The following is a 14,837-nucleotide window of genomic DNA, read 5'->3' as shown; positions in this document are numbered from 1 at the left end:
TATTCAAAAGAACTAAATTAGCCTTATAGAAGAATAATCGGATAAGAAGCTTCACCACAAACGTAAAACCCATCCTTTCTCATGTCCATGTTCTCCCTCTGCTTTCCTAATTCAATGAAGATAGTACTCTTTTTTTCTATCAGTGTCCAACTTTAGAAAATCTGTTTGACACTCTACATATCACCTTCTCAAACGTGTTATCTGCTCCTCATCCTGCCTTGTTCATCACTCCTCACAGTAGGTGATATGTACCTACCTTTACCCACTAACACAGATGCTTCTCTCATTTGAAATTGCAATACTTCACTTTCTTTCTTCAAGACATTTAATAATGTCCGTAATAATTACATGTATTTGTTGGAACTTCTGTAATGCTGACAGTGTTCTAGTTCTTGCCCTAAGAGTTTACACAGTTTTTATCTTATTAAGCTCTATATTTACTATGTTTGAGTAGTTCTTTTTCACATGTTTCTATTAGACTTCAGAAAATCTTAATTTGATATATAGATTTCTATCATACTTAAATTCTAATTGCATTTGTTATGAAGAACTCATGTCTGTATTGCACAATTGCCCAATATGAACATTTCATTATTAGTTAAGTTTTGGAGTAAAAATTCAGCAAAAAATTTTCTTTGCCAAAAAAAAAAAAAAAAAAGGAAAATGAATCCAAGATGGAAGCCAGTCTTTTTATAATCTAGTTTTGGAAGGAACTGCCTCACTTCTGCCAGATTCTGTGTATTAGAAGTGAGTCAGCAAGTCTGACCCACACTCAAGGAAAAGGGGTTACTCAAAGGCACAAACACCAAGAGAACCATCTCAGAGTCTGCCTACCACAGTGCATTTCTTCTGTGCTGACATCTCCATTCTATAGACTATCTCTTAGAGGTTGTCATTTCTGCAAAGCATGCCCTGGGAACACTAGGAGGAAAAATAAAACAAGGACAAAGTATCTAAACCATGTTTTGGCTCTTGGTTTCTCCTCCTGTTGAATCTTTTCCCTAACCCACTTACAGAAAAAGATTCTGTTCACATGATTTGTTCACCCAGAGATTGGCTGAAGTATTGGATGAAGATTGGGTGAAGTAGAAATATTGGTCATTCCCCTTGTATGACTTGTGAGGAGACAGGGAGACACCCCCCACCCCTTCTTAGAAGAAGCTACTTGATCCTTGGGGTGTAAATGTACATTCTCAAAGGGGGCAATATCACTCCCAAGGCAGGAAAAACTGCCCTGAGGGGGCAAGAAGTTGTTAGTCTTTTGATTTGTAAAGCACAGATGTACATAGAGTACATAAATAGATACACAGTATATTTGTGGTATTAAAGTTTTATGGTGGAATGATTAGGGAGAAAATGCCTTCAAAAGCTGCTTTAGGAGAATGATAATGAGAAAAGATTGAGAAAAACCTGATGCAGTGCAGGCTAGTGAAAAGAGTTCTAAGACAAAGGTTTCAGGGAGGGAGGGTCTGGGATGCAGATTTAGCTGGGGGTGGAGAAAAGGAGATGAAATTTGGAATGTGGCAGACTGTAAATGAATTTTCCCATGTACATATTAGGCTTTGGTTTTACTCCTTGATCTGATTTTAACTAATTGCTAACTTCCAGGGATTCCTCACAGTTTATGATCCAGTGAGAGTTCTTTTCCGGTTTTGGAGCAAGGCTTTGTACAAATTCATTCTAAACATGTTTTCTAACATTTCTGGGAGACTTGGGTTTGGTGGGAAAGGTAGTGACAAGTGTTCAGTTTACCATCTAGACACGGAAACTCTTCATTATAGAGTGAGAAAAGATTGGCTCCACTTTCCCTTTTTTCCCTCCTTCCCCCCATTCCATCTATTGGATGGAGATAAAGTCTGTGAGTTGAAGTAAGGCAGGAAATGGACTAGAAAATAGGCAGGAGGGTGTGGAGTTGAGGAACTGAGTGCAATACAAGAAAACTGGTCTGATCAGTCACCATATGAGGATCTGGTGCTGATGATGCTCCTAATGTATCCAAATTTCTGTTTTCTCATTTGTAAAATGAAGGGTTTGAATAAAATAATACTTACGGTTGACTTCAGCTTCAACATATGTCCCCATGAGATACCATCTCCATTTTCACAGTAATTCCTGAAAGCACAGCTGTTTGAGTTGTGCATCTTTGGGTTATGGTTGTGATTCTCCTGCTGCCATTTGAATACTCAGGGAGATCAATCAAGGCCAAGCTGTTAACCTATAATTGTCACCTTCACGTGAACTCTATCACTGCAGTAAAGGCAAAGAAAGAGCCCAATTCTGTGGAGTCTTATTGGATTCGATATAGGAGCCAGGTTTCAAGTCCTGTGGGCCCTCCAGGACTTGAAAGATACTCACAACCTATCTAGGCAAAATCACAATTTTACTTATTACAATGAGCCACATGAAATCCCCATTTTTGTAGGTCAAAAATGGGTGAATATTGCAAATGTATATAGTTCAACTTAGAGTTAAACCAGCAGATCACTCCCTTTTAATGAAAAGCAAGCTTTTTTTTATTAACTAAACTTATATCTATCTTATGATACATTAAATAATTGTCACTGATTTCTATCCCCATCTTCCTTTGTTTTGCCATTTTTCCTATGTCTTTTTGTCATCAGTTAAATCCAGTTATCACCTGAATTTGAAGGTGAAAACAAAAAGATAAGTGTCTACTTATACTGAGCTTGCTTGAAAAGCAAAAAATATAAAGTTATTTTTCTGGTTCTAAGGAGAAGTTGTCCCCTAATAGATGTGGCCAACCAGCGGGTGGAGAGGGAGGTGGGAGGGGGGATTGGGATGGGGAATACGTGTAAATCTATGGCTGATTCATATCAATGTATGACAAAACCCACTGAAATGTTGTGAAGTAATTAGCCTCCAACTAATAAAAAATTAAAAAAAAAAAAAAGAATGTAAAGACTATGCAGAAAGAAGAAAACTCAAAAAATCTATCATTAAAATTCTCAGAGATATGGAAAAAATATTGCATCTAACCAATAAGAACAGGATGCTATAAAAAGAACCAAAACACACACACACACACACTTAAAACTTAACAGCATGGTAACAGGAATAAAGGAAGAGTTGGAGAATGAATTTGAAGAAATCTCCCAGAAAGTAGAGCAAAAAGACAAAGAAATGTAAAATTAAAGAAAAGATAAGAAATAGAGGGCCAGTCCAGGAGGCACAGCATCTGAATAACAGGAATCCCAGAAAGAAAGAACAGAAAAAAAAAAAAAAAAAAAGAATGGAGAGAAAATAATTAACAAAATTATTCAAGGAAACTTCTCAGAACTGAAGGAAACCAGTATCTGGGTTTAAAGGACCCACCGAGCACTCAGATAGATGGAAGAAAACTGGTTATGCCTGGGCATATCGAGGTGAAATTTCAAAACATTGGGGAAATGAGTAGTTCTTACGGGGCATCACTGGGGACTCAGTGGTAAAGAACCTGCCTGCCAGATTCTGGGTTCGATCCCTGGTCCCGGAAGATTCCACATGCCGCAGCGCAACTAAGCCAGTGTGCCACAGCTCTTAGGCCTGTGCTCTAGAGCCCGAGAAACACAACTACCGTGTCCACGAACTGCAGCTACTGACGCCCACAAGCCCCAGAGCCCGTGCTCCACAAGAGAAGCCACTACAGTGAGAAACTCACACACAGAAAGGAGAGAAAGGGCTGCATAGCCATGAAGATCCGGCACAGCCTAAGGGGAGGAATATTATTTTAAACAGTAGTTCTTACAAATAGCCTAAGAAAAACCGCGAGAACACATCAAAACAATTAAGAAACCAAATGGCTTGTAACTTCTCAACAGCAACGCTGGAAGTGAGAATATAGTGGAGCAACACTTTCATGTCACTGACAAACATTACTTCCAATCAAGAATCCTCAGTCCCTCAATCTAAGAGTGAGGATAGAATAATGATATCTCAAAAAAGTCATCTCCCATGCGGCTTTATCTCAAAAAATACTGGAGGCTGTGTTCCACCAAAACAAGAAAGTAATCTAAAATGAGGAAAATGTGAGGTTCAGGAAGCAGGAGGTCCAGCGCAGAGAAGCAGCAAATGGAATCATGAAAACAGTGAAGAATGATCCTAGAATCAGGAGTGTGAGACAGAGAGGACTAATCCAATTTCATCAATGTGACTAATGAGATACACAGGCTGAGTGCTATCACCACCAACCCCATTCCCTCCCTTGCCTTTTTTTAACCACCTTTTCAACCTGAATATAAAATGCTCAGGTGAGCCTGACCCAGACTCTGTGCTTTGGCTCATTCTAACCACATGTGAATGAAGCTCCTACTCAATTCCCCACCTATGCCCAATCCCACCTTGAAGCCTTTACCCACTGAAGACTTTCTTCTCACCCTGATTGCTACTTCCCTCTATGCTGGAGAGCTGTGGTGGCCAGAACCACAGAATTCAGAAACAGAAGAACAGAGATGTTCTTGTTAGCGTTTTTCTGCCAGGCATCTGACTCACACAACAGCCCTGCCAGGTTTTCTGATTATGGTAAACCTTTTGTTTCCCAGAACTCACTCATGACCTTGAGCACTAACTTCCCCAGAAGAAGCTCTGTAACCCTCCAGGAAAAATGAAGCCCAGCTATGATCCAGAGACTCAGTTTGGTCTCTCTAGTTATGGAGGCCACAGTGGCAACACTGCCCTTCCCTTACACACCCAGATGCAGAAAAGTAACTCAGCTTTTCAAACCAAATGTCTCCTGGGGGAGAGGGAAAAGGGAGACACGGGGAACGACTCCACTGGGAGCTTCTGGACACTGATAATGTTGTTTGCTTAACCTGGAAGTTGATTACTTAAGTGTTCCCCATATAGTATATGTCCCACAAGTTAAAAAAAAAAAAAACTAAGACATTAAGAAAAACTGGTTAATAAACCCCATTTTAACAAAGTTAGTGCTTTACTAAAATGACTAAAAAGTTACAACGACTGAAAACTATAGCACTTTCACAGTAAAGGCACAATGCTGCCCGTGGCAGAGAATTACTGAGTGACAACCTATGAAAAAACAAACTGTAAGAGAGCAGGCAGCCTCGACACGGCATCTACACAAGCTGAGGCCGTGTGTGACTATTACCTGTTGACTGAATCAAGGCTATGATAAATCTGAAAAGACGTCCATCTTGAACAACTTACCGCTGCACTGGCACAATTTCAGCAATTCAGAAAACCAGGTTTTCCAAAACAAATTGTAGAGGCATCATCATAACCAGGAACTGTAGAAATTGAACACTTGACTAAAATTTACTTGTTTTATGGTGTGACATGCAACATCAGACTTTAAAAAACAAAATATAAAACCCCTACATTTTAATTAAACTTTGGATTTCCACCTATTTTTAATTAACCAATAAGAGCTGGCTCAGATCAATGGTATCCATTCCCATTGATCTTTACCTGCCCTTACGGCCACAAAAAGCCTGATCTGCCCTGTAAGCAGGATAGGAAATGCCTTTCAGAGGATCCCAAAAGAGACCTGGGCTGGAGATAAACACATGGAAGCCACTTAGCATACAAACAAGCCGTAGCTGAAGTCCTGGCTGTGATCAGATTATCCATGGAGAGTGTGAGGGAAACAAAAGATAACGCTCACAGGAGAAATTCCAATATTTATAGGCAGATAGATAAACAGGTGAAAGGCTGAGGCACTGTGTCAGTGATCCTGGGAGGAAAGGTGAGAGGAGGGCTCTAGACGCCCACAGAGGAAACGGGTTCAAGAACGGGAAAGTGCTGGCTGTTAAGAGCAGCGGGTAATTAGCATCAGCAATCAGGAGGGAAGGCAGTCTTTCTACTACGTGCTACGCAGCAGGTTAATCTCACTCAATTCTCCCAACAATGCGATGAAATGGGTACCGCTGTCACCCCATTTTACAGACTCGAGACTCAGAGAGGTTAAGTATGAGCTCAAATTGAGAAAGCTGGTAAATAAATCCACCTACACTTGCAGCTCTTGCAAGATCTAAAAAGAGACATAAACTCAAACTATGAGCACATACTCATATATAGTCTGTAGAGTATAAACCATTCTTCATAAAACCTGACATCTTCCAAGGTAGGCCATGAGTTTTTTTCACCCCTAAAGCTCACACAGACAAGAAACGAGGCCTTAATTTCTTACATAACAGTCCGAAGCAAGTTTCAAGAATAATGGCTTAAAACTTCAAATTAACATGTAGGCCAATTTAGCCTTGGGGTTTTAAATGACCAACTTTCAGAGAGCTGGTTTCTTTAAATCACTTATGATCAATATAAACCAGATGGCTGGACTGTCAAACTGTATAGAGCTGTCTGCGTGATAAGGTCACTGCATCTGTCGCTGGGAGACTTTGGGGAAAGGGTCACACGCAGAACTCCCTAACCTCACAGCCCGTGTAGCTGAGAAGAGTCCACCAGGGATTAAAACGTGCAGGGAGGGGACTAGATGGGGTTACAGCGTTTGACAGCGTTCGCCTGTCAGATTATTGCTGGCGTTTTTATTTGGGGAGTACAGAAAGGAAACAAAATCAAAAGCTCTCCACAGCCTAAATAGCATCTAAGGGGTTTATCAAGGTATGTGATTTTATTCCTTCAACTTTAAACCACTTTTTACTCCATCTTATACAAACAATACAATCTTAACAGGCGCCATACTGTGTCTGATATCAGGAAGGATATTACCACAATTAAATGTTATTTCTGTGAGGATACGTGTGTTACAGGTTGAGACAAGATCATATATAGTATTATATTGCAATTTGCAAAATCATCTCACTCCTGCTGCTTCAGAAACTCACTCTGGAATAGCAATGACTGGAAAGCTACAGCAGTCTCATAATACCGGTGCGATGATGTCTGCGGCAGAGAGCTACGAAAAGAGTGATAAACATCATCTATCAAAAAATAAAAAATAAAATGTAAAAAAGAGTAGGTAGCTTGACATTCCCCACAGATACTATATTTATTCACACAGATCTGCAGCTCCAGTCCCCCTATGTACATTTCTATTTCACAATTTCCGCCCGAGGGATGCCTGTCTTCAGGGCAAAACAATCTAAAAAATAAGAGAGTAACCACTGGGCTCACGTGGAGTTAACATGCTTATAGGAACATTTTTCAGGATCTCTCTTTTAAGTCATAGACTAAAATAAAGCCTTGGGAATAGGTACTGTCTTGTCTGTCAATAAACATTCTTAATCTAGAGTGATTTCAACTCTCGTGTATTTGTTGCAGACTTTTTCACTGGGAAAAATGGCATGACCAGCAACAGTAATTATTTAATTACTCTACGCCAGAAACATAAAGGGACAGAAATGCGAACATGGAGACACACTGTATGGCTGCTTCACAACCACAATTAAGTCAGGTGACCTCAGAAGAGGAGTCTGGTCACGCACTACTGACCTAACTGCGGGAGGTAAAAAAGATTTTATCTTCCAGCCTGTAGAAGAAATTAGCCAGATTTAGCTTGAATTTGTATGCCTTCACTACAGTAAATAAACTAACCAACAGTCCATTCTTTACGCCTTCAGAATGTACCAATGAAGCCGAACTGAAAGGCTAAACATTTAGAGCACAGGCATTCTTCCATAAAACAGAGAAATCCAACATGTAAAAATTCATTGATCTGAAACTTATTGAGCATAAACCAGTGCATTATACCTGACCTGAATCCTCACCATTTTAAATTTTCACCCTCACTAAGCAACTTGTTCCAAACAACTCACCTGTTAATACAAAGCAGTATTATTTTCTCTATGCATTATAATTAGGAAGCAAAACAAGATAAGGTAGGTAAGACAACTTTTCCTCTTATATTTATAATGCTGAAGACATGTTAAAAATAGGGCTTGATACCCTGACAAGTTACAGGAACTTTAAAAAAGTGTATATGTATATGTCTCTATGCTTGCAAAAAGAACAGTTTAATTCAGAATCCCATAAACAGACTGTAGGAATTACAAACACAGCTGCAACCAAGATAATAGAAATGACCACAGCTAAAGTGTATAGCACATGACTCCATACTAGGCGTTACCCTTCAAGTTTCAGATATGCTGACTTGGTTACTCCTGCAGCAACCCTATGAGACAATTACTGAATCACCCCCACTTTAGGGATGAAGAAGCAGGGCTGACAGGGAGGTTACAGCCACACAGCTCCTTACTCTGTGCCAGGGCAGGGATTGAGGACCAAGCCATGTGCCTCCAGAGTTCAAGCTCTTAACCACTTTGTTATACTGTCTCTATGCCTTGGAAAATGTTTATCAATAACTTTACAGTTAAGATCTTATTTGATCTTCACAGTAACAGTCCCCTGTGAAAATATGATCTATATGTCCTAACTGTGTAGAAAACTTTCCTGGAATAGAAGAATAGAAATTTTGAGCTTACTACATCTACACTAGAATAAGCTGTTAACTCGAGAGACAGTGGCCTCTCCTTCCCTGGGCTTCGGTACTCGAAGAGCAGCCAGGCAATGAGAGCAGAGCCTGCAAATTCACCGATGTGGGGGGACACAGCCCACTGCGGAGACCAAGGTGCGGCGGGTGGGGAGAAGGCAGAGAGCTAAGGCCGCGGAGGGGCGCAGAACCCGGACGACCGGGGAGTCAGCGGAGGTCCCTGTGGGAAGCATGACACCGTCGCTACCCTTTTTAAGGGAATAGTTAAGTCAGTGCTGTAGAAAGCCTCAATAAACCAAGGGAGAGCATGTAGAACTGTTACATATTCCAGCTGTTGGCCTGAACTAAGGGCACAGAGAAGATGGTTCTGAGGAAAACATAATGTTGTGATCAACAGGCTGCAGAGAGAAAGGCGTCAGGCACTGAGATTTCTTTAAAGCTCCAGGCTTGAGAGGCAGACGGTGGTATCCCCTTTAACCAAGTCCGGGAGTGACTCTGAGTAGTAGCACTTTAGAGAGACGAAGAGAAGCCTTTTCTTGATGCCTTTATTACAGATTTTAAATCTGGGGAAGTCCTTTTTCCCATCCAAAGAGTTCATAAATAGAGATAGCAGAGCAAGTTCTTTATTTTAAAACAGCCTTTCTGAACAGGTAAAAGATGGCATTTGCAGGCCTCAGTCCAACTTCTAACAGGCAGGGCACGGTACCAAGGCTAGGAAGCCTGCCTCCTCGTCCAGAACTGATGGGTTAATTCCTACACTTAATAAGGAAGAATAAAATTTATGCAGTTCAACAAGAAAAAAAAAAACTATCCCCTAAAGACACTCCTGGACCAGTCCCCAAGCTCTGCACCTGAGGGGACACTGAGCTTTACTGGCCCACCGGCCCAAGGTATTGTCTCCATATGTACCACTATTATTCTCTACCTCTTTCTGCACAAATGTGTTCAAGTGACATTAGGTCTCAAGTTTTCACAAGACAGAAGGACATTGCTAAACAGTACCGTTTAACAAACAATGGTTGGAACTCAAGCAAGAGGTTGGGTTGCAGACGGATAAAGACACACATGAAACCGAGGCCCAAGAAGCGGGCACCCTGTGAGAGGGGAGATCCCCACATCACCGCCTGTGCATGATCGTGAAGAGAAGAGAAAGCCACTCAGTCGTGTCTGACTCTTTGTGACCCCAGGGACTATACAGTCCCTGGAATTCTCCAGGCCAGAGTATTGGAGTGGGTAGCCTTTTCCCTTCTCCAGGGGATCTTCCCAATCCAGGGATTGAACCCAGGTCTCCCGCACTGCAGCCAGATCCTTTACCAGCTGAGTCATAAGGGAAGCCCAAGAAAACTGCAGTGGGTAGCCGATCCCTTTTGCAGCATATCTTTCTGACCCAGGAATCGAACTGGGGTCTCCTGCATTGCAGGCGGATTCTTAACCAACTGAGCTATGAGGAAAGCCCATAATAAGTGCATGACAAATACTTCCCAAATAAAGTATATGGATTGATCTCTGAATTATGCAGCAAAATAGTGAATGAGGTAGTCCAAACAGGTGAACTTTACATACATTTGCTCTTATCTTTTTAAATATTAGGTTAAATTCTTAATAGTTTTGGTGGTTTTCCCAATACATTTTGTCTTCTTTAACAAAGTATATAAAACATAACACTTTTTCATAAACTTATAATTTCCAACACTAATTTTCTCACTACAGCATAATGTTATGATCTCCTTAGAAGTTACTATTGGCTCAGAGATATTTAGCACACCCCTAAATATCCCCAGTGTTCTTGCCTGGAAAACCCCATGGATGGAGGAGCCTGGTGGGCTGCGGTCCATACGGTCGCTAAGAGTCGGACATGACTGAGTGACTTCACTTTCACTTTTCACTTTCATGTATTGGAGAAGGAAATGGCAACCCACTCCAGTGTTCTTGCCTGGAGAATCCCAGGGACGGGGGAGCCTTCCAGGCTTGGAGGGCTACAGTCCATGGGGTCGCAAAGAGTCAGACATAACTTTTTTTTTTTTTCTCACTGTTCTTCATAGCAGCTGTACCAATTTATATTCCCACCAATAGGGCAGGAAGGTTCCCTTTCCTCCACACCATCTCCAGCACTTATGGTTTGTAGACTTTTTGATGATAGCCATTCTGACCAGTGTGAGGTGATACAAAGAAAATCTTTTCCAAGGTTATACCTGTTCTCTGGAGACAGCTCACAATTCAAAGACAGATCAATATGTGTATGTATATGTGAAGGGGAGGGTAGTGAGAGGTGTATAAAGTCATGGTTCCCTGAGATCAGGTGACCTGAGGAGCCATTCTAGTTGGGAGTTACTGAAACCTTCCTTGTCACTACAGTGCATTCCAGCATCTCCTTGGGCCCAGTTCAACTTCCTGTAATCTCCCACGGGGTTTACTCTCAAGAGCCCTGCATGCAAATCTCTAAGCCAATTTCCCAGGGAAGCCAACCTAAGAGGGTGAAGACTATTCCTTCCTAATGTCTCTCTCATTGATTTTATTTTTAACTTTTTATTATGGAAACATCAAATATATACAAAAGTCAAGAAAAGAATACAACTCATCAAATTTATAAACATCTTGCCATTCTAGTTTCATCTAATCTTTGTTAAAACTATATTCTTTTAAAGTAAATAATTTCACCCATAAATACTTCACTATGTATTTAACATATAAAGGTTTTTTTTTTTTGAGGCAATAATCATGCCATTATTATAAGATATAAATTAATTGTAATTCCTTAAAGCCACCTAAAACCCAATATGTATCCAATATTCCTTAGTTGTTTCCATTTTTTTAGAGTACACATTGATTTGCAATTTTTTTTATCAAGAGGCTCTTTAGTTCCTCTTCACTTTCTGCCATTAGAGTGGGATATCATCTGCATATCTGAAGTGGCTATTTCTCCAAGCAATCTTGATTCCAGCTTGTGACTCATCCAGCCCAGCATGATGTACTCTGCATATAAATTAAATAAGCACGGTGACAATATACAGCCTTGTTGTACTCTTTTTCCAATTTTGAACCAGACAGTTGTTTCGTGTTTGGTTTTAACTGCTGTTTCTTGACCCACATACAGGTTCCTCAGGAGACAGGTAAGGTGGTCTAGTACTACCAGGTCTTCAAGAACTTTCCACAGTTTGTTGTGACTCACACAGTCAAAAGCTTTAGCTTAGTCAACGAAGCAGCAGAATTTTTTCTGGAACTTCCTTGCTTTTTCTATCACCCAACAAATGTTGGCAATTTGATCTCTGTTCCTCTGTCTTTTCTAAATCCAGTTTACACATCTCAAAGTTCTCTGTTCACATACTGCTGAAGGTTAGCTTGAAGGATTTTTGGCATAACTTTGTGCGCATGTGAAATGAGCACAACTGTATGAAGTTTGAACATTCTTTGGCATTGACCTTCTTTGGGACTGGAATGAAAACTGAACCTTTTCCAGTCCTGTGACCACTACTGAGTTTTCCAAATTTGCTGGCATATTCAGTGCAGCACTTTAACAGCATCATCTTTTAGTATTTGAAATAGCATTTACATACAAGTGTACACAGTATGTTCAGCAAGACAGGTCATATCTTATATGAGGCTATAAAGCAAATCTCACTGCGTTTAAAAGGATTGAAATCATACTAAAATTTCTAATAACAACACAATTAAATTATAAAGTAGTAACGACAAGAAATCTAGGAAAATTCGAAGTACTTGAAAATTAAACAACACCCTTCCCAATAATCCCTGGTTAAAGGAGCCTTTAGAAAACGTGTCTAACTTAACAATAATGCAAACACAAAGTACAGTTGATGGAATGGACCTGAAACAGTGCTTCGAGGATAACTTACAGCTTTAAATACTTGTATCAGAAACAAAAAGAGGTCAAAATCAATGACTGGGAGAGGGTCTTAGCTACATACACACTGCTGGCTGGGCGTGAGGCCTTGTGCACTTACACTGGAGAAAGAAGGTCCACCCAAAAGTGAAAACTGGGGCAGACTTATGAACTGCTTGAAAGTGGGATGCTGAACATTCCCAAACCTTGTCGGCAAAAGTGGAAAGCCTTAACGGCTCAAGGTGCTCAAGCACACCTGACTGATCACTGGCTGGACTGCTAAGCTATTGGAAGCCAGGCTCAAAAATATTTTAGAAGACGGCGGGGCGGGGGGGAAGCACATAACTTTCTACTTCAAGAAACTGGTAAGGGGTAACAAGATGGCGACTGAGACGGTGGAGCTTCATAAGCTGAAGCTTGCTGAACTAAAGCAGGAGTGTCTTGCTCGTGGTTTGGAGACCAAGGGAATAAAACAAGATCTCATCAACAGGCTCCAGGCATATCTTGAAGAGCATGCTGAAGAGGAGGCAAATGAAGAAGAGGTACTGGGAGATGAAACAGAGGAAGAAGAACCAAAGACCTTAGAACTGCCTGTCAAAGAGGAAGAACCTCCTGAAAAAACGGTTGATGTGGCAGCAGAGAAAAAAGTGGTAAAAATTACATCTGAAATACCACAGACTGAGAGGATGCAGAGGAGAGCTGAATGATTCAATGTACCTGTGAGTTTGGAGAGTAAGAAAGCTGCCCGGGCAACTAGATTTGGGATTTCTCCAGTTCCATCAAAAGGTCTGTCGTGTGACACCAGGCCTATGGTTAACCTGGATAAGCTAAAACAAAGAGCTCAAAGGTTTGGTTTGAGTGTCTCTTCAATCTCCAGAAAGTCAGAGGATGACGAAAAGCTGAAAAAGAGGAAGGAACAATTTGGGATTGTCACAAGTTCAGCTGGAACAGGAACCACAGAGGATACAGAGGCAAAGCAGAGGCAAAGAGCAGAGCGCTGTGGAATTGCTTGATGAAAAGCTTTTAATGCTTTCTGTTCTCCGGTGTTTTCCACCTCTTTGACTCTTCCTGGTCACCTACATACCTAAATGCACAGTTATGTGCCTAGGTCCTGCCTTGCAATGAGGGTGCATGTACCCCAGGTACATCTGTGAACTCCAGCAGCAGTTTGACTTATTGCAGTTCCAACTTTAAGGTTTTTGTTGTTGTGTTGTTGTTTTTTAATTATTATTTTGCTTGTTAATAAAAAAAAGAATAGAAAAAAGAAAAAAAAAAAGAAACTGGTAAAGAAGAGCAAAGTAAATCCAAAGCAACTTAAAAAAGAAAGAAAACAGCAAAGCAGAATCCAAAAAAATAGACATCAGCAAACAAGACAGAAAAATGAAGTCAGCCAAAAGCTGGTTCTTTGAAAAAAGCAACAAAGTCAGGAACCTAGAGTGACTGAGGAAAAACGAGAACACAAATCAATCCCACAAATGAGTACCTCTTCAGATTCGGTAAACTTTAAAAGGCTAACAAAAAGCACAGGTGAAGTTTAAAGTTATAAGCAAGACTCTTTGGAAATCCAGTACTGAATAATCACCTCAAAAACCACATCACAACTCTGATGTTTATCTGTTCAGCACAATCACAAGCTGGGCTTTTAAAAGGATGATTTAACATAAACACACCCATACTAGGGACTGAAGTGAAGCTGTAAAGCCAGGTATCTACCCATCCCCGTAAACTCATCATGAACAAGCTCCTAAGGCAGCATATCAGGAATTTCTGTAACTCCCTGAATGGGGGCTAGCTTTACAGAATAACCACTAGGTTTTTTTTTTACCTCTTCTACAGTGCCTTCATCAATTTTTGCTTTTTAAAATTTCTCTGTAGTATTCATGGTGTGTTCCAAACTGTGACTTTCAAAACAAATGAAAAGCTAATTTTCCTCAAGCTATTTCTATAAGAATTACAGGCAGAGAGATAATGCCTTATAATGTATTTAAGGGGTTTCCCTGGTAGCTCACACTGTAAAGAATCTGCCTGCACTGCAGGAGACCTGGGTTCGATCCCTGGGTCAGGAAGATCCCCTTGGAGAAGGGAATGGCTACTCACTCCAGTATTCTTGCCTGGAGAATTCCATGGACAGAGGAGCCTAAGGACACATAAGACAATGTCTAAATATTGAGAGTAAGACTAGGAAGTGCCAGTACATTTGAAATATTGTTGAGCTCTTTCCCCCATTTAATAAGACTGCATTGCTGCTGCTGCTAAGTCACTTCAATCGTGTCCAACTCTGTGCAACCCCAAAGACAGCAGCCCACCAGGCTCCCCCGTCCCTGGGATTCTCCAGGCAAGAACAATGGAGTGGGTTGCCATTGCCTTCTCCGAAGACTGCATTAGGTATATAAAAATCCTAAATATGTCTGAGTTATTCAGATGTGACCATTACAGGTGATTTCTTATTCAATGACTCTGAGAAAAATTCTCAAACAATGAGGCTCAGTGATCTCCTCCATGGCATCAAGTCCCACACTGGCCACAGGCTGTCTTCCCAGACAGAGGGGAAGAATGTGAAAAAACAAAGAAACAAAAAGCAACAGGAATCAA

The 14,837-nt window shown here is 40.8% G+C and overlaps 1 pseudogene; it reads left to right on the top strand.

Annotated features, from left to right (window-relative positions):
* Positions 1–11,853: 11,853 nt before the first annotated feature.
* Positions 11,854–13,273, top strand: LOC122683303 (annotated as a pseudogene).
* Positions 13,274–14,837: the final 1,564 nt, after the last annotated feature.

The sequence above is a fragment of the Cervus elaphus genome, chromosome 1, assembly GCF_910594005.1.
Source record: "Cervus elaphus chromosome 1, mCerEla1.1, whole genome shotgun sequence".
Lineage (NCBI taxonomy): Eukaryota > Metazoa > Chordata > Mammalia > Artiodactyla > Cervidae > Cervus > Cervus elaphus.
This window is presented reverse-complemented; position numbering and strand designations above follow the sequence as displayed.